Here is a 25109-nt window from a genome sequence, read left to right as displayed (position 1 = left end):
CTTTGCTCCAATGCAAGAAAAGAGTGGGCTTATTGTAAGACAAAGATAGTGTATTTGTTAATCTATTTTTATTGAGCGGCAACAGACCTATGTGGGTTTTATAACAAACATAGGGTTATTTCTGTATAAATACAGAATGTCAGTTATATATTTCATTATATATGTAACAATAAATACTGCCACAAAATATATCACGTTGGAACACAAATGTCATATACTTTTGAAATGTTTCTCCAACACAAATCAAACCACAAACAAAATATTATCACTGTCAAAATTTACCTATATATTTTAACACATATAATGTAACAATGTTGTCATGGTGACGAGATTTCGATAACAATGTTACCCCAGCCAAGTTTCCTCCATTAGAAGAGACACATTGCCTTTTTATTATCTTCTGATGGCCATCCACAGGCTATCTTAATACTCTAAATGTGTCGTAAAAACCAAATATATTTTTGGGATTTTTTTTTCCGAATTTTGCAGGGCAGTTACTTTCAAATAGGTTTCGAGACACCTAAATTAAATGCTGGGGCAACCATACCTTGAGAAGCAGAACATTATGGCTCATCTCTCTGTTATGCACATAAAAATGTGCTAAACTCAGTCCAAGTGGACCACAATTATTCTTGATGTCCATACATGATTCATTATGACAAATTTTGCTGTATGTAAAACTACAATCCCATGTTAATTTCAAGGTGTATATATCCATATTGACTGGCTCTAACAATGTGATTTAAATCAATTATTATAGGACTGCTATTATAAGAGAAATTGATGACTATGTGGAAGGAAACATGTCGCCAGTCGAGACATCTTGGTCGACGTCTGAATAAGTGAACATAACTAAACACTCTGGCATGCCCAAATGTGAAGAACAACCAACCGACTTATTGCCAGCTGGACAAGCTTCATTTCTGACTGAAACAAGGTCCCCACAAACTGCCTTGGTAGAGTGACTAATGTCCCCCACAAACTGCCTTGGTAGTGTGACTAATGTCCCCCACAAACTGCCTTGGTAGAGTGACTAATGTCCCCCACAAACTGCCTTGGTAGCCTGACTAATGTCCCCCACAAACTGCCTTGGTAGCCTGACTAATGTCCCCCACAAACTGCCTTGGTAGCCTGACTAATGTCCCCCACAAACTGCCTTGGTAGTGTGACTAATGTCCCCCACAAACTGCCTTGGTAGTGTGACTAATGTCCCCACAAACTGCCTTGGTAGTGTGACTAATGTCCCCCACAAACTGCCTTGGTAGTGTGACTAATGTCCCCCACAAACTGCCTTGGTAGAGTGACTAATGTCCCCCACAAACTGCCTTGGTAGAGTGACTAATGTCCCCTACAAACTGCCTTGGTAACCTGACTAATGTCCCCACAAACTGCCTTGGTAGTGTGACTAATGTCCCCCACAAACTGCCTTAGTACAGTGACTAATAGTCCCCACAAACTGCCTTGGTAGAGTGACTAATGTCCCCACAAACTGCCTTGGTAGAGTGACTAATGTCCCCACAAACTGCCTTGGTAGTGTGACTGATGTCCCCACAAACTGCCTTGGTAGAGTGACTAATGTCCCCCACAAACTGCCTTGGTAGAGTGACTAATGTCCCCCACAAACTGCCTTGGTAGAGTGACTAATGTCCCCCACAAACTGCCTTGGTAGAGTGACTAATGTCCCCCACAAACTGCCTTGGTAGAGTGACTAATGTCCCCACAAACTGCCTTGGTAGAGTGACTAATGTCCCCCACAAACTGCCTTGGTGGAGTGACTAATGTCACAAACTGCCTTGGTGGAGTGACTAATGTCCCCACAAACTGCCTTGGTAGAGTGACTAATGTCCCCCACAAACTGCCTTGGTAGAGTGACTAATGTCCCCCACAAACTGCCTTGGTAGAGTGACTAATGTCCCCCACAAACTGCCTTGGTGGAGTGACTAATGTCCCCACAAACTGCCTTGGTAGAGTGACTAATGTCCCCCACAAACTGCCTTGGTAGAGTGACTAATGTCCCCACAAACTGCCTTGGTAGAGTGACTAATGTCCCCATAAACTGCCTTGGTGGAGTGACTAATGTCCCCACAAACTGCCTTGGTAGTGTGACTAATGTCCCCACAAACTGCCTTGGTAGTGTGACTAATGTCCCCACAAACTGCCTTGGTAGAGTGACTAATGTCCCCACAAACTGCCTTGGTAGTGTGACTAATGTCCCCCACAAACTGCCTTGGTAGTGTGACTGATGTCCCCACAAACTGCCTTGGTAGAGTGACTAATGTCCCCACAAACTGCCTTGGTAATGTGACTGATGTCCCCACAAACTGCCTTGGTAGAGTGACTAATGTCTCCACAAACTGCCGTGGTAGAGTGACTAATGTCCCCCACAAACTGCCTTGGTAACCTGACTAATGTCCCCATAAACTACCTTGGTAGTGTGACTAATGTCCCCCACAAACTGCCTTGGTAGTGTGACTAATGTCCCCCACAAACTGCCTTGGTAGTGTGACTTATGTCCCCCACAAACTGCCTTGGTAGAGTGACTAATGTCCCCCACAAACTGCCTTGGTAGAGTGACTAATGTCCCCTACAAACTGCCTTGGTAACCTGACTAATGTCCCCACAAACTGCCTTGGTAGTGTGACTAATGTCCCCCACAAACTGCCTTAATACAGTGACTAATATCCCCACAAACTGCCTTGGTAGAGTGACTAATGTCCCCACAAACTGCCTTGGTAGAGTGACTAATGTCCCCCACAAACTGCCTTGGTAGTGTGACTGATGTCCCCACAAACTGCCTTGGTAGAGTGACTAATGTCCCCACAAACTGCCTTGGTAGAGTGACTAATGTCCCCCACAAACTGCCTTGGTAGAGTGACTAATGTCCCCCACAAACTGCCTTGGTAGAGTGACTAATGTCCCCCACAAACTGCCTTGGTGGAGTGACTAATGTCCCCACAAACTGCCTTGGTAGAGTGACTAATGTCCCCCACAAACTGCCTTGGTGGAGTGACTAATGTCCCCACAAACTGCCTTGGTAGAGTGACTAATGTACCCCACAAACTGCCTTGGTAGAGTGACTAATGTCCCCCACAAACTGCCTTGGTAGAGTGACTAATGTCCCCCACAAACTGCCTTGGTGGAGTGACTAATGTCCCCACAAACTGCCTTGGTAGAGTGACTAATGTCCCCCACAAACTGCCTTGGTAGAGTGACTAATGTCCCCACAAACTGCCTTGGTAGAGTGACTAATGTCCCCATAAACTGCCTTGGTGGAGTGACTAATGTCCCCACAAACTGCCTTGGTAGTGTGACTAATGTCCCCACAAACTGCCTTGGTAGTGTGACTAATGTCCCCACAAACTGCCTTGGTAGAGTGACTAATGTCCCCACAAACTGCCTTGGTAGTGTGACTAATGTCCCCCACAAACTGCCTTGGTAGTGTGACTGATGTCCCCACAAACTGCCTTGGTAGAGTGACTAATGTCCCCACAAACTGCCTTGGTAATGTGACTGATGTCCCCACAAACTGCCTTGGTAGAGTGACTAATGTCTCCACAAACTGCCGTGGTAGAGTGACTAATGTCCCCCACAAACTGCCTTGGTAACCTGACTAATGTCCCCATAAACTACCTTGGTAGTGTGACTAATGTCCCCCACAAACTGCCTTGGTAACCTGACTAATGTCCCCACAAACTGCCTTGGTAATGTGACTAATGTCCCCCACAAACTGCCTTGGTAGAGTGACTAATGTCCCCACAAACTGCATTGGTAGAGTGACTAATGTCCCCCACAAACTGCCTTGGTAGTGTGACTAATGTTCCCCACAAACTGCCTTGGTAGTCTGACTAATGTCCCCACAAACTGCCTTGGTAGTCTGACTAATGTCCCCACAAACTGCCTTGGTAAAGTGACTAATGTCCCCCATAAAACTGCCTTGGTAGTGTGACTAATGTCCCCCACAAACTGCCTTGGTAGTGTGACTAATGTTCCCCACAAACTGCCTTGGTAGTGTGACTAATGTCCCCCACAAACTGCCTTGGTAGTGTGACTAATGTCCCCCACAAACTGCCTTGGTAATGTTACTAATGTCCCCCACAAACTGCCTTGGTAGTGTGACTAATGTCCCCCACAAACTGCCTTGGTAGTGTGACTAATGTCCCCACAAACTGCCTTGGTAGTGTGACTAATGTCCCCCACAAACTGCCTTGGTAGTGTGACTAATGTTCCCCACAAACTGCCTTGGTAGTGTGACTAATGTCCCCCACAAACTGCCTTGGTAGTCTGACTAATGTCTCCATAAACTGCCTTGGTAGTGTGACTAATGTCCCCCACAAACTGCCTTGGTAGTGTGACTAATGTTCCCCACAAACTGCCTTGGTAGTGTGACTAATGTCCCCCCACAAACTGCCTTGGTAGTGTGACTAATGTCCCCCACAAACTGCCTTGGTAATGTGACTAATGTCCCCCACAAACTGCCTTGGTAGTGTGACTAATGTCCCCCACAAACTGCCTTGGTAGTGTGACTAATGTCCCCACAAACTGCCTTGGTAGTGTGACTAATGTCCTCCACAAACTGCCTTGGTAATGTGACTAATGTCCCCACAAACTGCCTTGGTAGAGTGACTAATGTCCCCCACAAACTGCCTTGGTAGTGTGACTAATGTCCCCCACAAACTGCCTTGGTAGTCTGACTAATGTCCCCACAAACTGCCTTGGTAGAGTGACTAATGTCTCCATAAACTGCCTTGGTAGAGTGACTAATGTCTCCATAAACTGCCTTGGTAGTGTGACTAATGTCCCCACAAACTGCCTTGGTAGTGTGACTAATGTCTCCACAAACTGCCTTGGTAGAGTGACTAATGTCCCCACAAACTGCCTTGGTAGTGTGACTAATGTCTCCACAAACTGCCTTGGTAGTGTGACTAATGTCTCCACAAACTGCCTTGGTAGTGTGACTAATGTCCCCACAAACTGCCTTGGTAGTGTGACTAATGTCCCCACAAACTGCCTTGGTAGTGTGACTAATGTGCCCCACAAACTGCCTTGGTAACCTGACTAATGTCCCCACAAACTGCCTTGGTAGTGTGACTAATGTCCCCACAAACTGCCTTGGTAGAGTGACTAATGTCCCCCACAAACTGCATTGGTAGAGTGACTAATGTCCCCCACAAACTGACCTTGGTAGATGTGACTAATGTTCCCCACAAACTGCCTTGGTAATGTCTGACTAATGTCCCCACAAACTGCCTTGGTAGTCTGACTAATGTCCCCACAAACTGCCTTGGTAAAGTGACTAATGTCCCCCATAAACTGCCTTGGTAGTGTGACTAATGTCCCCCACAAACTGCCTTGGTAGTGTGACTAATGTTCCCCACAAACTGCCTTGGTAGTGTGACTAATGTCCCCCACAAACTGCCTTGGTAGTGTGACTAATGTCCCCCACAAACTGCCTTGGTAATGTTACTAATGTCCCCCACAAACTGCCTTGGTAGTGTGACTAATGTCCCCCACAAACTGCCTTGGTAGTGTGACTAATGTCCCCACAAACTGCCTTGGTAGTGTGACTAATGTCCCCCACAAACTGCCTTGGTAGTGTGACTAATGTTCCCCACAAACTGCCTTGGTAGTGTGACTAATGTCCCCACAAACTGCCTTGGTAGTCTGACTAATGTCCATACCTTTGACTAATGTCCCACAAACTGCCTTGGTAGTGTGACTAATGTTCCCCACAAACTGCCTTGGTAGTGTGACTAATGTCCCCCACAAACTGCCTTGGTAGTGTGACTAATGTCCCCCACAAACTGCCTTGGTAGTGTGACTAATGTCCCCACAAACTGCCTTGGTAGTGTGACTAATGTCCCCACAAACTGCCTTGGTAGTGTGACTAATGTCCCCACAAACTGCCTTGGTAGTGTGACTAATGTCCCCACAAACTGCCTTGGTAGTGTGACTAATGTCCCCACAAACTGCCTTGGTAGAGTGACTAATGTCCCCACAAACTGCCTTGGTAGTGTGACTAATGTCCCCACAAACTGCCTTGGTAGTGTGACTAATGTCCCCACAAACTGCCTTGGTAGAGTGACTAATGTCTCCACAAACTGCCTTGGTAGTGTGACTAATGTCCCCACAAACTGCCTTGGTAGTGTGACTAATGTCCCCACAAACTGCCTTGGTAGTGTGACTAATGTCCCCACAACTGCCTTGGTAGTGTGACTAATGTCCCCACAAACTGCCTTGGTAGTGTGACTAATGTCCTCCACAAACTGCCTTGGTAGTGTGACTAATGTCCCCACAAACTGCCTTGGTAGTGTGACTATGTCCCCACAAACTGCCTTGGTAGAGTGACTAATGTCCCCACAAACTACCTTGGTAGAGTGACTAATGTCCCCACAAACTGCCTTGGTAGTGTGACTAATGTCCCCACAAACTGCCTTGGTAGTGTGACTAATGTCCCCACAAACTGCCTTGGTAGTGTGACTAATGTCCCCCACAAACTGCCTTGGTAGTGTGACTAATGTCCCCACAAACTGCCTTGGTAGTGTGACTAATGTCCCCCACAAAATGCCTTGGTAGTGTCACTAATGTCCCCTACAAACTGCCTTGGTAGTGTCACTAATGTCCCCACAAACTGCCTTGGTAGTGTGACTAATGTCCCCACAAACTGCCTTGGTAGTGTGACTAATGTCCCCCACAAACTGCCTTGGTAGTGTGACTAATAATCCCCACAAACTGCCGTGGTAGTGTGTCCCACAAACTGCCTTGGTAGTGTGACTAATGTCCCCACAAACTGCCTTGGTAGTGTGACTAATGTCCCCCACAAACTGCCTTGGTAGTGTGACTAATGTCCCCACAAACTGCCTTGGTAGTGTGACTAATATCCCCACAAACTGCCTTGGTAGTGTGACTAATGTGCCCCACAAAATGCCTTGGTAGTGTCACTAATGTCCCCTACAAACTGCCTTGGTAGTGTCACTAATGTTCCCACAAACTGCCTTGTAGGGTACTATGTCCCCACAAACTGCCTTGGTAGTGTGACTAATGTCCCCCACAAACTGCCTTGGTAGTGTGACTAATGTCCCCACAAACTGCCTTGGTAGTGTGACTAATATCCCCACAAACTGCCTTGGTAGTGTGACTAATATCCCCAGAAACTGCCTTGGTAGAGTGACTAATGTCCCCCCCCCCCCCCCCCCCCCCCCCCCCCCCAAACTGCCTTGGTAGTGTGACTAATGTCCCCCACAAACTACCTTGGTAGAGTGACTAATGTCCCCACAAACTGCCTTGGTAACCTGACTAATATCCCCCACAAACTGCCTTGGTAACCTGACTAATGTCCTTGACAAGCTTAAGCTGCCTTTCACTAGATGAGTGTACAGGCAATCTGCTACCTGCTACTCCCTTGTGCCACCGGTATTAAAATCTGGCCATCAAAAGACAACCAGGAAACAGAAACCCACCTAAATCCCACAAAAAAATAATAAACACTTAATTAGTAATTTTATATATACTGAAAGAGTCCACGTTTTTGCATCCAATTCTGGAACCACGCCACATTTGGCAGATATCCAACTGGGTAGGGAATGACCTTGATATTACACACCTCAATGCTATAATTAACTGAGGACTGAACCTACACCAGCCTCACTCCCATTTGAGGGTCGCCCACCAATGGGGTTGCTATAGTTGCTGGAACTGGTTGATAACAAATTTCTTTTGCGTAAATGATTAGAATTGCCTTTATTATTACCACACCTAAACAAATCATTACAAAATCAAAGTATATTACCATATCACAGCCAACTTGATCGAGAAAGGAGTGGTTGAGAGAAGTTTGGGCATATGTCCCCGGCATCGAGTATAACAAAACTCAGAATGATGAGACAGTGAATTTTGGGGTTACTGAAAAGGCATATCTTTCTGCAATGAGTGTAAACACATCTTAATCATTAAATTCACATGCAAATATCTATAATAGAGTAAGAACTCGCGATCAACCAACACTGTCATTTCTGGGGTTTTTAAGTGTTTGAATCCTGTACATGTGTTCTCTCATGTACTATGTCTATATCCAGCCTTAAGCCCATACCTCATTGTAATAACCCCACCCAAGTTTCATTGGTCTTTTGGATTGTCATGTAACCTCCATTAGTGTTGTATGATTCGCACAATTTTACAATTGATTATTGGTTAGAATCGAGAAATCAAGCTAATCCATGCCAGCAAAAATAATCTGTTGGAATCGAGAAATCAGGCTGATCCAGCTAACATAAACAGCTGGAATCAAGAAATCATGCTGATATTGCTAACATAAACAGCTGGAATCAAGAAATCAAGCTGATCCAATAATAATTATAAGCTAAAATAATCAGTTTTCAAAATTATTTTAAGACATGAAAATTAAAGGCGATACCTATAATTATGTGTAATATATCTTATATTCAAAGATGTACTTTGAATTAGATTCAATAAGGAGAGCAATTTAAAATATTTTTTTTGTTCAAATCCAGACTTACTGTCACTTTGTTGCAGAATCGGAGTTATAATACCTCAAACCCACTGTCATTACTATATTTTGTTAAATCGAGCTTGACAGACTGTCAGCCTTTTTTCGTCTACAACCACTTTATTTTTGTCAACTAGAGTGACCTCCCCTTGAGTATATTCGCTTACAATTCAGCAGGCTTGTTTGACCTAGAATTGTTCCTGTGATCAATTTTATGAAAACGCCATCGATGAACAGAATCAGAAGACTTTTTACCGTTGTCTATTGATCCCCACCAAACTTCAGTACAACACTAACCTCTGTCTCTGACCTCCTATAAGAGGCTGTAACTTTTTGCCTGCTGCGTGATAAACATGTAATTATCTCCCCTTTGCCTAGTTGCCATAAAATGTGGCCATATTAAATCAATTTTTCAATAAATGTATGTTGTTGTTTTCCCTTCAGTTTTATATACCAACATCTCAGTAAATCATTTGACTTTAAATTCACCTCTGAAACATGCATATATAGTTTAAATAAGTCATATCCACTGTGAAAGTGGCTTAAAATCATGGCTACCTATATAACAGTCATTTTAATACTTACTACCAGAATTACAGCCAGTGGATTTTTGGGTTATGATCATAAAATGTTTTTACACTTGCTTGGAAAGTGAAAATAGTTTTTATATATTAGTGAGAAAGAGATCATCAGCATAGGCAGGATATCCCATCTTCATCAGGCAAAGACTTATACAATGTGATTGTTTGGTCTTTTTTTAACTGAACAGACCATGCAGGCTCTAGTCGATCCCTTGTCAATCCTCACTGTAATCAGGCAAAGACTTAATTATACCATGTGATTGTTTTGGTGTTTTTTTTTTTAACTTAGCAGATCAGACCACGCAGGGTCTGTCCCCACTGTTATCAGGCAAAAACTTAAACTAAGCTGTCGTTTTTCTTAAACTTTGGGCATACCAGGGTCTGATTCCCTTGCTGTCATCAGGCAAAGACTTATACAATGCATTTGTTGTTGTTGTTTTTTCTATATACATAACATTAGGGCAGACCAGGGTCTGTTCCACACTAAAAAATACTGAATTAGTAATTAATTAAACATTACAATTAATTAGGAGATAAAACATTGTGAATTCACCAATATATGTATTTTTTTTTAAATGTTCTCAACATTTTTTTAAATATAAATTAAACCTCAAAGGTTCCTCCTAACAGATTTTATAACCATTCGTATTTTTATATAGTCATATTGATACGATTTTATCAGATTAAAGTGTTGTAATAATTATCTATATCAGATAAATGATGTTTTGACAGGTCCCACATGAACATAAATAGCTACCCAGTGTAATCAGAAGATTTCTGGTAATCACCTGTAGTCAAAAAAACTAATGTTTGTAGAATTGAAGATAATAGAGGTTGTAACTACACAAACCAAAGCCAGATTGTGTCCCTGATCATTCAACTCACAACACAGTTGGTGTTATGACGTAGCCAGAGTCAAGAGACAATACAAGTTTCATCGCGATAAAGCAGAAATTATCACCATAGATAGCAATCAAGCTGGATAAAATGGCAAACTAAAAAGGTTTATCAAATCTCCAAATGTGTTGGGTTATCGTTGTCATAATTGGATCTGCACCCCTGTGTGACTGTGCATTCTTTTGATCAGCCGAAATGTCCCTCTCTTGGAGTCTTATTTATCTAGGCAGCCAACATTCTGGAGGAAGTCATACTCATTATTCATCGTGACTGACAAAAATAAAAATCAAACCCAAGTACCGCTTAAATACGTCAATTAAGCTGTTTCAGAATTGACCCATATATATATATATATTGGGACACATGTTCGCAGAGAAATACCCTAAGATATATCAAATGCTATTCTGATCATTTCACAGTACTTAAAGTGTGGCTAGAATTAACACTACAAAAAGGCCTATCAGACTTCTTGACAATTCTGATCTATATCTATGTCCGTTACCCACCACATTTTTGGCTCAAATTGGACCGAGGCTATTTATATACATCAATGAGATAAGATTGTCTCTACGATAACTGCATAAACACGTCAGTCCCAAAACTTACAACACCATGACCAAAACTACTATGTAGGTAGATTTTTGTCCAAATTAAATACTTCTTTCAGTAGTCATTTCAAGACCAAAGTCTAATCCAATTTTATCATGTTGACCAACCAAATGTTGAATTTTCCAATTAGGATACAAAGTTCTTTCATAACCTCCTCTTCACTGTCTTGTATATAATTCTGCTTTTGTTGTTTCCTCGTTGCAGAATAATTAAATCTTTCTCGCATATTAATTGAAATGTTTATAAGTTTCCTTTAATAGAATATATGATGTGGGTGTCTATTCAATTTTTATTTAAAAATCAATTCAGTTTCGACAATGGATATCTCAAAGCCTGAAATACAACAAAAAGATATCTGTGTATTTCATTAGATTCTTCTACCATTTATTACTTTGTGATAATATATAATACAGGTAATAATATTGCCACATAACATCAAATAAAAAAATATTATATTGATTTATTTTGTGACTTCCCTAGCCCTATTATAATTTTTTTCATTTTTAATTGGTAAGTAATAAGATTTTTTTTTTTTAAACAGTACATGGTGTGCCCTGCATATGTTGTAATGATAACCGCAAATGAAATATTAGAAACAGTCAACATTGGTGTCACATTTAGTCACCTTTAATCCGAAAAAATATTTTTCACTGGGATCATATTTAGTGATCAGTAATCTTCTTAAAAGTTTAGGGAGTCAAAATTGTTTTTATGATAATTCATATCAATAAGTGTTGGTCTTAGAAGTTCTGTATGGGTACAACAGTCAAATTCATCCCACAATGTTCTACTGTACGGGTAACAGTCAAATTCATCCCACAATGTTCTACTGTAAGTGTAACAGTCAAATTCATCCCACAATGTTCTACTGTAAGTGTAACAGTCAAATTCATCCTACAATGTTCTACTGTAAGGGTAACAGTCAAATGTATCCCACAATGTTCTACTGTAAGGGTATAACAGTCAAATTCATCCCACAATGTTCTACTGTAAGGGTATAACAGTCAAATTCATCCTACAATGTTCTACTGTAAGGGTATAACAGTCAAATTCATCCTACAATGTTCTACTGTAAGGGTAACAGTCAAATTCATCCCACAATGTTCTACTGTAAGGGTAACAGTCAAATGTATCCCACAATGTTCTACTGTAAGGGTAACAGTCAAATTCATCCCACAATGTTCTACTGTACGGGTAACAGTCAAATTCACCCCACAATGTTCTACTGTAAGGGTAACAGTCAAATGTATCCCACAATGTTCTACTGTAAGGGTAAAAGTCAAATTCATCCCACAATGTTCTACTGTAAGGGTAACAGTCAAATTTAACCTACAATGTTCTACTGTAAGGGTAACAGTCAAATTCATCCCACAATGTTCTACTGTACGGGTAACAGTCAAATTTATCCTACAATGTTCTACTGTAAGGGTAACAGTCAAATTAATCCTACAATGTTCTACTGTAAGGGTATAACAGTCAAATTCATCCCACAATGTTCTACTGTAAGGGTGTAACAGTCAAATTCATCCTACAATGTTCTACTGTAAGGGTAACAGTCAAATTAATCCCACAATGTTCTACTGTAATGGTATAACAGTCAAATTCATCCTACAATGTTATACTGTAAGGGAAACAGTCAAATGTATCCCACAATGTTCTACTGTACGGGTAACAGTCAAATGTATCCCACAATGTTCTACTGTAAGTGTAACAGTCAAATTCATCCTACAATGTTCTACTGTAAGGAAAACAGTCAAATTCACCCCACAATGTTCTACTGTAAGGGTAACAGTCAAATGTATCCCACAATGTTCTACTGTAAGGGTAACAGTCAAATTCATCCTACAATGTTCTACTGTAAGTGTAACAGTCAAATGTATCCCACAATGTTCTACTGTAAGTGTAACAGTCAAATTATTCTTACAAAGTCATGTCATGTCATTATTGGTACCTAGGACTGAGCGATATAAATGTGAAAAAAAGTTCCACTGTAAGCTAATTAGGTAGCAGTCAAATTGAACTTTCTATAGTCACCTGCAAACTATCAAACACATTTAGTTAACAATGAACTACTAACAGGACAGAAGCCATTGTTTTTATTTTAAATCCAAAACATTTAAAAGCATTTTCAGTCCTGATCCCTGCGAGGTGTTGATACAAATGTCACAGCTGTTCTATGTCAATGTCCATTTTACATTTATAAGTAAAACAAAATATGAGTGGGAAGTGTTAACTGGCAAAATAAGGAAAATATTGTGTTTAATAATCATAAATATTGTTAAAAAACATACATACAACTGTTAAAACTTCCAGAAGTACATTGTACCTTTAGGAATATAGGAGTCAGGTAAATTAACAAAAAAAAAAAAAAAGTCCCTTATAATACCAAAGCTCAAATGCTGATAATATTTCTAAACTGTTCATATTATTCACTACACGATATAGTAAGATAGCATTTTACCCAGAAGGGAGATATATTTCGAAAACAAATGAGGTATAAATTGTAAGGTACCATACACCCTTAACTGAATCATGCAGTTTTCTGAGATGCATTATATATTCCCTGTATTAATGTAGATTAAATGTATTTTATAAATCCTATAGGTCACAATGACAAACATGATATTAACATTATACTACAGGAGATAACTACCCCTAACAGCCACATTGATTTCATTCCTCAAAACAAATCCTATCACCCCAGAAAGTCATATTAGCGAGGAAACCCTTTTTACCAGTTAAGCCATTTGGAAGATTTTTAGTAGCATGGGCCCTTCCAACAATACCAGTCAATCAAGTAATTTCAGAAACTTAATATTTTCAAGCTCTTTGATAATTAAAGACAGATTTTTTTTTTTTAATTCTTTGTGGTTCTTTGATTGCTCAACAGGTCATGATCATTCAATAATTTTGTAACAGTTCAACTGTGTGCTTAAGATTTGAATAACTGGTTTTTTTCACATTTTTTTTATTATCATTTTTGAACCCTGTTTCTGATCTTTTTAATAGTTGGAATGTGCACCTCGAACTCTTTAACAATGATTTAGAAAAATGCAGCACCTCAACGGCCAAAGCACACCTATAGTTACTAATGCATGGTCTTTGTTGTAACATTCAACACTGGTCACTGATCATGACAACTGGCTGTAATAAACCACTCCTTACAACCAATGCTAGACTTCAAACAATGAGCAGTACATACCAAATTTTGTAAGCTTTGATTATATTTATCACTGTGGATAGAATCCATGATAATCTTCCTGTACTTAGGAGCACATATACTCTACTAAAAGCTATTTATTTACACAGAGCGAAAGAAGAGTCAAACAAAATCAAAAATCGTGCGAAGGGTGGAGAATTATTTTCTGGTCCCTCGAGCTCTCGTACCTTACAAAAGAGGGCAAAAGAAAATCCCAAATTCAGCAGTGGATGAAAACAGGTGTGCTAAACAGGCTATGTCTTATTAAAGGAAATATGATATTGGGGCAATAAAAGTCAAACCTTTCAAATAATTTGTAAGAATTTCATGAGAATTAATAAATCCAAATGGATTTACATTTTACACTATTAATTATGTCTTATATAACATATATATCTCCCTTTTTTTTCTTTCTTTTTTTTTTCAAATAACACCGGCTTTATAATTCAAAAGCAATCATGATAAAAAAAAATTGATACAATTTATTTTTGGGCTAAGTGTATATTTCCTGTGCCTTGTAGCTAACTGACCTGTAAATATCTACAGCATGTCTAAGACAATAGATTAACCAGCCTGAGTGTGTATTTTTGGCTGGTGTTGGGTATGAGAATAGTGTTACCTACGTAAGTAAGGTACCTGGTCCACTGGCCCACATCTCCTACATATATTGTACACACAGGTGGCATATTGTCTAGTGACCCCATCCGACCATCATTTAATCCAAAGATCATTTTTGATTTACCACTTCAAAGCGGATCAAAGCTTCGGAATGTCATGTATTTAATACTATAGGAATCACCTGCCTGCCTAAATACACCTCAAATGAACTCATGTCAATACACTTCCATATACTTCACCTACATTTAATGAATGACATCAGTCAATTTCATCATGCTTCTGCCCGAGATATTTCCAGCAAAATGAATAATACTGTGTTGATGATAACATCAAAATATTGTGACAATAATAAAAAGATTTCCACAAAAAATGCAACGATTATCGTCCAATGGATCTTCCAGAAGTTTCTAATTATATACATTCATATGATCTACTGATTGATTGATTACCCGCCAAAGCAGTTGCTATATACAATTATAATTTTTGCCATCTCCTGCATAGTTCAACGTAAACTAGACCTCTGTAGTGCGAAGTGGAGTTGTCACAACGCAAACACTATGGGGTGTACACCGAGAAATCAACCTTACTACATACACAGATTTCAAAACAGCTCAGCAATTCGACCCAACAATGTATGTAATTAAATCAATCGTTTCATTGAACGATGAGCCACTAGTCCGGTAAAAACAATATATAAACACACAGACAACATGAGTTTACGGCAGCTTACAGTGCTCATATTAAATGGCAAGGTCATATGTATAATTAACATACTAAATGGTAAGGTCATATGTATAATTAACGTTATAGGATCTGCGATATTCAGGTGAAAAATAAATATAAATGTCCAGGTTTCAGGGAAACAACCCATAGGATAAATAAATGAATTTTCAAAAAAAAAAAAAAGGAAAAAAACATTGTTTTGTTTTTATTAATTGTCATAATTTTAATTTAAAGGAGATATTGCTGATTGTTTTCTTACCTGGTACTATATTGTACCAATAATAATTACCTACCGATTTTCAACATGCAAAGTCACATCTCACATTATATTCAAGGTAAAAGAAAGTTTCTATCATTTCATAAGCCACATAGATATATTTCATGATTCTTATAATCCCCTACAAATTACTTTAAACACTGAAATTATTTAAATTTCTTTCCTATAGATTAAAATTATTGAAACAAACTTATTCTTTTATAAAGATTTAAAACTATATATTTCTTTAATCTTCTTAACTTCCTAATAGGTAGGTCAACAGAACTGTACCAGAGCTGTTTGGTGTACAATTATGACTAAGAAAATTTGATTTTTTTCATCACCTGGCCACCTGCCACCGACTCGTAAATCGTAGAGATACATGGTCCTCATCTAAGCCACACGTCAGTACCCAGTGGGTAAGTCGACTGCTCAATTATCAGCATTTGGTTTGTATAAACAATTACATAGACCTAGCTCATCGTGCAGCCATTATGGCCGTTCCAATTGCGTAAGTGAAGGTCGGAGGCACCTTGTTTAACTGTGATTTTTTTATACTCTGTTACAGTCTCGTGGAGTTCTTAGGGTTCGTGTGTACTCAGGAACAACACCCCAAACATCCAGGTTCCCCGGACTGACCTGGTGCAGCCTTAGTCATGGTGGACCTCAGGGGATGATTCAACAGTTTTTTAACATGTCACACAGACAGTTTAGACACAATTATCTACAAGGGAAAAACAGCATCCAAGATTTATCATCAATGGCGACTACCATTCTCTACAAAATTAACAGCATGACCAAGATTTCATCAAATGGTCTAAATGTTTCTAATTATCTTATCAAGTTTCTCTGTAATTCCATGTTGGAGTGTAAATGCACAATTTCAGAGTGTGCATTCGATATCTAGAGTACTTCCTACCAGCGGAGGCACATCTACATTGTACTCAGTAAATATTAAAGTTTAGCATTATAGACCTTTTAAAAATCTATTAACTCTGTGCTTGGCTAACTAATTATAAGCCTCTGACCAAAATCTGTATCATCTCATCTGAAGTTATATTTCCAATTGTAAACTTTTGATATTTCATCACAAACTTCAGTTAACATCTAACGTTCCCATCCCTCAACTTATAACAATTCTGTGTTCTGTATAGGACATATCTGTTTACATTCTATACAGAACATTTCAGCTGGAATCAAAGTGGGTGCACATGACCTGAGAACTAGCATCATATACCTGTCCTTGGCGTGGGGCGAGGGGATGTGACGTAAAACCAGCCCCCGGGAGACGGATTAATACCTATAGTATAGGGACCTCCCAGAACAGTCATGATACCAACTTGACCAGTACAATAACATACCCACTGTGATAGGTCACTAGGTATAGGAATCAATGTATACAGGGGTCTACTCAGGTATGACAGCCACCCCCGACAGTTGGCTGTATACACTATGTTATTGTAGTAGGTAGTCAGACAGGATATATGTTCCCCTAGTGTAAACCTAACCCTGGCCAATGTCCCTACTTGTGACCCGACGTTCCCCTACAGTAAACCTAACCCTGACCAATGTCCCTACTTGTGACCCGACGTTCCCCTACAGTAAACCTAACCCTGACCAATGTCCCTACTTGTGACCTGACATTCCCCTACAGTAAACCTAACCCTGACCAATGTCCCTACTTGTGACCCGACGTTCCCCTACAGTACTTGTGACCCGACTTTCCTCTACAGTAAACCTAACCCTGACCAATGTCCCTACTTGTGACCCGACGTTCCCCTACAGTAAACCTAACCCTGGCCAATGTCCCTACTTGTGACCTGACGTTCCCCTAGTGTAAACCTAACCCCGGCCAATGTCCCTACTTGTGACCTGACGTTCCCCTAGTGTAAACCTAACCCTGGCCAATGTCCCTACTTGTGACCCGATGTTCCCCTACTGTAAACCTTACCCTGGCCAATGTCCCTACTTGTGACCCTGACGTTCCCCTACAGTAAACCTGGACCTGGCCAATGTCCCTACTTGTGACCTGACCTTCCCCTAGTGTAAACCTAACCCTGGCCAATGTCCCTACTTGTGACCTGACGTTCCCCTAGTGTAAACCTAACCCTGGCCAATGTCCCTACTTGTTACCTGACATTCCCCTACAGTAAACCTAACCCTGGCCAATGTCCCTACTTGTGACCTGACGTTCCCCTAGTGTAAACCTAACCCTGGCCAATGTCCCTACTTGTGACCCGACATTCCCCTACAGTAAACCTAACCCTGACCAATGTCCCTACTTGTGACCTGATATTCCCCTACAGTAAACCTAACTCTGGCCAATGTCCCTACTTGTGACCCGACGTTCCCCTACAGTAAACCTAACCCTGGCCAATGTCCCTACTTGTGACCTGACGTTCCCCTAGTGTAAACCTAACCCTAGCCAATGTCCCTACTTGTGATCCAACATTCCCCTAGTGTAAACCTAACCCTGGCCAATGTCCCTACTTGTGACCTGACATTCCCCTACAGTAAACCTAACCCTGGCTAATGTCCCTACTTGTGACCCGACGTCCCCTTACTGTAAACCTAACCCTGGCCAATGTCCCTACTTGTGACCCTGACGTTCCCCTACAGTAAACCTGGACCTGGCCAATGTCCCTACTTGTGACCCGGTGTCCCCTTACTGTAAACCTAACCCTGGCCAATGTCCCTACTTGTGACCCTGACGTTCCCCTACAGTAAACCTAACCCTGGCCAATGTCCCTACTTGTGACCCGGTGTCCCCTTACTGTAAACCTAACCCTGGCCTATGTCCCTACTTGTGACCTGATTTTCCCCTACAGTAAACCTGGACCTGGCCAATGTCCCCTGGACACATAAACAAGTTCTTACAAATCCATGTTCAACTGTTGCTTACCCCATCATATAACCTAGACCCCTGCAATAGTCCCTTGGCCTCTTCACTGACTAGCCTCATCGACAAACTCTCAAAAGTGTTTCATTTCTTATGTAAAGTATATATATTAACAAACAGGAAAACTTTGTGAAAAACTCCATCACGACCTATATGTATTTGTTAAAAACTTTCGCTACACCTAACCTTCATCATAAAATTTGACACTTTAGCCAAATACATGCTACGACTTAAGTGGTTTTGTATACCTCTGTCTCGTTCCAATGATTCACAGCATAAATTATTACCAGGTGTACTTTAGGCCAACAAACAGGACATCAATTCCTTTTAATAACCACCATACTGCTAGTGTTCTCATTTACAATCAGTCACATAACATGAGGGTACCCAAAGCACTTCGATCACCAAACCACCCTTTCTCTCCAATTCCATCAAAAGTTCCAAGAACGATTTATAACACTGTTTTGTTATTTTAAAAAAGAGAGAAATAAGAGAAAGAGTTGACTTTTACATGTGAATTTTACAGAAGAGAATAAGGCGATTTTTACATGTGAATTTTACAGAAGAGAATAAGGCGATTTTTACATGTGAATTTTACAGGAGAGAATGAGGAGATTTTTACATCTGATTTTACATCTATCTAAATATCATGTTTTATTTCTTCAGCAGTATGAAATAAATAGAGTTTCAACAATTTATCTATAAATACATACAAAGCTGTGCAACTGGTGGTTGTTGTATAAAGTATTTCTTTCACTTGATTTAAAGCAATTTTTTAAAAGTTATAATAAAATAGCAAGGAAAATACCATATACAACAATCATGACTTTTTGTGACCCGTTTCTACCACAATAAAAAAAGTCTTTTGAGGATGAATTGACCTGTTTTGTATCAATACCTGTGTTGTTGTATTTTCCACAATATCAGTTAGGGCGTAACAATATGACATGCAGTAAAAATGCCACTAATTAAAATGAAAAACTGACAAATTCATAAATATAGGCAAATATTATAATTCATTACAGTTATTTTACAAATCACAACAAGTAATTATCAAGGTTATTATCTTCAAAACTTTAAATTGATCAAAAAATGTAGTGCTAACTACCCTCTGCAATATATCATCTCCGCAATCTTATGAAGTGGCCTTCATGTGTCACCCAATCAAAATACATTTACTGTTTATATAATTATTCAATGTGTGGTATAAACTGTATGTTTATACATGATTTATTATGATTAATTGGTGCCTTCAGCGTTGTATAATACCCACCTATTGTGGTAGAAATCATTACAGTAAATCAATAATTAGTTTTAACACATGCAGTTAAACTTTCACCAAATATCCTGTTATAAGCCCAGGGAGTCCTTCAACTTTGACTCGAAGAAGAGGAGTACTAGTACTAGTGGGCTTATCGCAGGACACGGATATGGGTGTGTTAACTTGCATTCTTGTAACCACATCTTTTTTAATTACCGGTTATTAATTACCTTCTCCTCAGCCGGAAATCTTCATAAAAATTATGACTTTTGAATCAACCTCTGTAGTTGCTACATATACGCAGGAATATTTCATATTTGCAACTAGCTGACCTCATGCATAGTGGTCAAGGTTAAAAAAAGTATGGGGAGATAACTTAGTTATCAGGAAGGACTATTCACAGGCACAGGCATATTGCTGGATAAATATGGTAAGTATATAAGAGAACCAGACACACTGTTTTTCAGTGTTGACCCAGCCCACAAACATTAACTCCATGTATTGTTTCCCAGGATTCAAAACTTGCGTTATAGGATGCCTTCAATGAGTGTGTAATAAAAATTTAATCATATCAGACAAAATTTTGCAGTGAACTTGTGTTTGGATCATGTTCAAGTGGGAATAAAATTGAAGATTATATAGGCAAATGACTTCCTGCTGGATGGGACCATTTCCGAGGGCCTTTCAGTCTTGATTGGTGGCCCTTTGTGGGTGAACATGCCTGGCTGACCCCTATTGTCAGATCACACCTTCTGTGATGATGGCTCTATAAACTTCATGTGGAAATGAGGCCATGTGGTTTACCAGACTTGTCAAAAGCTTTCTGTAAAAGACAAGTGCCCAAGTAGTACTAAGTAAGTTAGCCCGGAAGTACACTGACCTCCTGAACCATGAAGGGGACCAGTAAACAGGGCCCACCTTGCTTCCTAACTCGCATCAAATACAGGATTACTGCTATGTAATCGTGACAACTACCTGCCGTCTGTGGTGTGGGCCAATTTGCGGCCATAATCTTATCACACGTTAATGGAGATATAACAGATCTGGCAGAAATCTGTTTTTTTACTTGTATATATGGCACAGCGTGTAGGATTGTTAAGTCATCTTCCAGGTAATTAAAGTATACTGCCCACCCATGCCTATGTTTGTATATACACCTGTGGGTCGTCCGTCAGCTCGTTAGTATACTATATACCTGGTCATTTCACCTACCCCTCCCACACACCTTCACACACTACTGCACGCTTCGCTGGGCACTTACCATAAACTTACTAGGAGTCATAAACACGCTCCCGTGGAACAGTATAGTTATTACACTCTCTATGTTATTGTATGTTTTGTCAAGGTCGCTGGTTTTTCTTTCACAAATAGAGGACGGACAGCCGGAAGTGTGGGGCTAATTTCCTGACCACATTTGTATACAGACACAATATAGGTACATTATCAGTGTGTGGGTAGCCACTGTAGTACCTACAACCACATGTGTGATATAGGAATGAGTAACAGCTAGAAGCTTTTCAATTTTTACTTTGTGCTAACAAACGTCTGATCCTCTCCGTCAGTGCAAGCAGCTGTGTTTAATTAAGGACCGGTTAGGGAGTGGCTTTTCCTGACCCCTGCTCACATCCCAAATACCCCTCTTTTTTGTATCACTTTTATTAATTTTTATCGTATAAACTGGGTTTTAAATTCAACTACCTTGAGGCATTACACTGGGTGATGTACGGATTACACTAGATACTAACTGATAGCACCTTCTTAGATACAGGAGGCATCTTTTTCCAATCTTGTGCTGAGCTCAGAAAGCAGAGGTTTGGAATTAAGTTGAATTATTTCCCAAACACATTAACATGTTACACAATAAATTAACAGAGTTAAACAAGCCACATAAACTCTTTCCTTCCGTAAGTAATAATCTGCCACTCCTGCCAAATCAGGATCAGCCCGGCAGATAGAACGTCTGCCACTGATCCCAGCTAAAGGGGTGGCAACACATGAACAATGAAAGAACAAGTAGAGTAGACAAATGGCATACAGACACTGTACATATAAAATCGTTACAATTTAGAGGTCGAAACAGAACCAAGCCATGTTAAAGCACAACAGTTACAGTTATTGATTACATATGCTAAATTAAAAATTAAATCTTTTTGTTCTCATGCATGTGTTTTCATTAACTTTAATCATGTATACACAGTTTGATGAATTTTTAAAACATTGCAGACATTTTGTATTTATTCAAGGTCACGAGTCACAGCAGTTTTCTGTTCCTGTCATTTCAAACTTCAAATTTAGGAGCCTGATATTGATCACTTTATATCAAATTTTCAACAACAAAAAATGTTTAATTGCAAGAATAAACAGGGCAAAGATTAACTGCAGATACAATCAATGATTGTTCTTTGTTATGCGAACATAAATCAATCATATTTCAATTTTGAATGCACTTTGTGATGTAACATCTCAGTTATGTAGTAATTTATCATACCTGAAACCTTTAATGAAAAAACTAGACAATGTTTCATTAATTTTTCTATATTCAATTTAACTCGTCTTGTCATCGAAATTGATAATTTCCATGTAAATGCTGTGGAATTTTCCGTTTAACATACTTATTAAAATATGTCATATTTTTACTGTTTTTTAATCTTGTATTTATAATTATTTTGATATCTATGTGATCGCATGTCTTCTGAGTCAGGTCTGTCTAATCAGTTAAACTCAAGGTCAATATCAAAAAGCTGTCATATTTAGACAATATTGAGTGTATACATATACGTGCATGTGCATTGAATGAATATACGAAAGATGTCACTTGTTGGTAACTGAGCAAGATTTTATTTAAAATCACCTTTGAGGGCTAAAATTCTACATCAAACACCAAAATCAGACAAGTCCTATGGATGTTCTATCTTGTATCGTAAATCAAAGATAAAAACAATGCTTTTGACAACAAAATAGGAAATTTTACATAAAGACACTAATTTGTTTGATCATGCAAATGAAAACGTCACTGTATGAGATTGGGCATCATATATAATGTTAAGGTATTAGAAATATCAGACAAGATAGAAAAATATAGCTCAGGTAATAAACGTATTGGCATATATAATTATCGTCCGAGATCGTCAGCGTGTGTACAGTACAACAAAACTGATTATATAATTATACAACAATAAGTTTGATGATGTATTTTACAACATGCAGCAAGTGTGCAATAAGTGAAAATTCACTAATAGCCGAAACATTTCCAATCTCAATACACTTCTTTTTTCAAAGGGGCATTCCTTCGTTTGAATAAAATTTAAGTCGTCAAAATTAAACTTACTGGAAAATATGTATTTATTTGCAAAAAGTTTTAAGTTATAATCTTTACATTATACTCTCAAAATAAACCAAAGTTCTTCCAGTATTAATTCTAAGTCCTGAAAATTCTTAATTTGACCCGAAGTATCACGAATTACCGCAGAAACATATATTTTTTGAATACTTAACGCCTTTTTCCTGTACATTTCGGCATTATTTTCATTACTTGTAGACACAAACACTCGTATAATCATTGTTCTGATATAGATTTCATCCATAGAAATTGTGCATGCATGTTTCTGATGTGCAAAAGGAGGAATGCTCCTTTAAAATAATCATTATAAAAACGTCATAAAAAATGTCCAATGCTTGTCAATACTTCTCACTGCCTTCCAGCTCTGTCTGTTATCATCAATGAGGAAACACATTAACCTTGCAATAGAACTGGGGAGGGATTACTAGTAATAACAAAGACACTTGTTATCAGCTTTTATAAACCACAGCCTTTGATTGTAGATCTGTGTCTATCATACCATCAACATTACCAGTTAAACATTGACTGGGTCCAGTAAAAACTTCAGCCTTGAAAGCAAGGAAACAACTGCTGACAGCTCTATATGCAAATTTACTGCATTAATTTTGAAAGACTTTATTAAACCATAATGCAACATGTCATTTGATATCACAGGCAAATATTATCAGCTTAAACTGAAGACAGATTGGGAAAGTTCAGCAATGAGCAAGAAACGGGAAATGATGAAACATAAGCGACATATTGTAAGATAGTAGGTTAAACATATACAGTAAAGGGGAAGAGGAGATCGTAAATTAATTATGAAGTCAAGAAATAGCAGCTTAGCCCTGTATAAATCATATTAGTTAATGCGTCACATGAAAGACATGTGATCAGTATTGCAGTGTATTTCAATCAAAGGTTGTACTATAAACTGTGGGAGATTTCAACGAAATGATCAAACGACTTCCTAAACTGAGATAATCTGAAAGCGAGTCTGCTCTGTCGATTCTGTTGATCTGCAAAGTCACAGGACACACGTGCAGACACAACAGTCAAGGTCAATGGCACAATCATCAAGCTTAAGACATCAGACAAGGAAAGTTGCATAATTTGTCAAGTGCTGACGTTACTGAAGTCGAATGGCTTGTAAATCATTGTTAGAAATGGCATGGATAACAACTTGTTCAATTATTATAAAAACCCATTGGAATTTACAATATTCAAAACTAGTGGGTTTTCCTGCTTAAATATGTTTCTCTGAGGCTATTGTACTCAAGTGGCTATATATATTTGCCTGTACTTCACACAAAAGAACAGCATATTGGCGGGTATGATACTATGTACTCGCCTGGCACGGTAACCTCACAACCTTCATTCCCAGTACTACCACAGGAAGACAACTTAATGATAATGCTGGAGTAATATATATCTCCAAACAAAGTACAGTAAGCCACAGGCTAAACCCTATGAAATGATACGTAACAAAATAGTTAATAAATGTCTGCATCACATATGTAACTACTTAAGATTCAAAATGAGTGTATTAAGTTTCATCATATCCACAACAATTTTCAATATAATTAGAAAGAGATGCATTAAATCTTCATGAATAAATCAGAATCAAAAATAAATTGCATGTAGATAATAACTGCAGGGTACAAATAATTCTATAAGTATCAGTCAGGATATCAAGTAGAATACTCAAGACAGTGGACATTGTATACAATGTAAGTCTATTAAAATCATACAAAAGACCTAAAGGACCTGTGTTGCTCATATAAATATAAATTTTATTTACAACAACTTTCACTTTTGTTGGCCTAGATGGATTCAAAGCACACATGGAGTCTTGCTGCAGGAAGAAACTAGAGAATGCTTGCAGAAAATCCACGTAGTCAGGCAGGTGACCTCCATACATTTTCACGTCTGATCAGGGAATTAAACCCCGGCTACCTAGGTGACATGACGTGTTACCACTGCGCCATGTGCACTACCATCTGTATTGCTCATATGGATATGCAATGATGGTTATATATCTTATTCTTATCAAATCAAAACTTTATGATTAATTTATATAATGCTATATGAAGACTTAAACATTACTGACCCCTGTGACTCCAAGAATAGGTCAAGGATATGAGAAAAAATAATATACAACAACTTATACATTGAATGAAATTTAATACGTGCACAAAGAATGGGCATTCTGAAAACTGGTTTATAATGTGTGTACCGTTATGC

At 39.0% G+C, this 25109-nt stretch overlaps 1 protein-coding gene across 2 annotated transcripts in view; it reads right to left on the bottom strand.

The window, feature by feature from the left end:
- LOC117330755 (RING1 and YY1-binding protein-like) overlaps window positions 1–25109 on the bottom strand; it is a 44067-nt gene that overhangs the window by 6197 nt on the left and 12761 nt on the right. The window lies entirely within an intron of this gene.

Source organism: Pecten maximus, chromosome 7, assembly GCF_902652985.1.
Source record: "Pecten maximus chromosome 7, xPecMax1.1, whole genome shotgun sequence".
Taxonomy (NCBI): domain Eukaryota; kingdom Metazoa; phylum Mollusca; class Bivalvia; order Pectinida; family Pectinidae; genus Pecten; species Pecten maximus.
The sequence above is the reverse complement of the archived record's forward strand: the minus strand, read 5'-3'. Positions and strand labels throughout refer to the sequence as shown.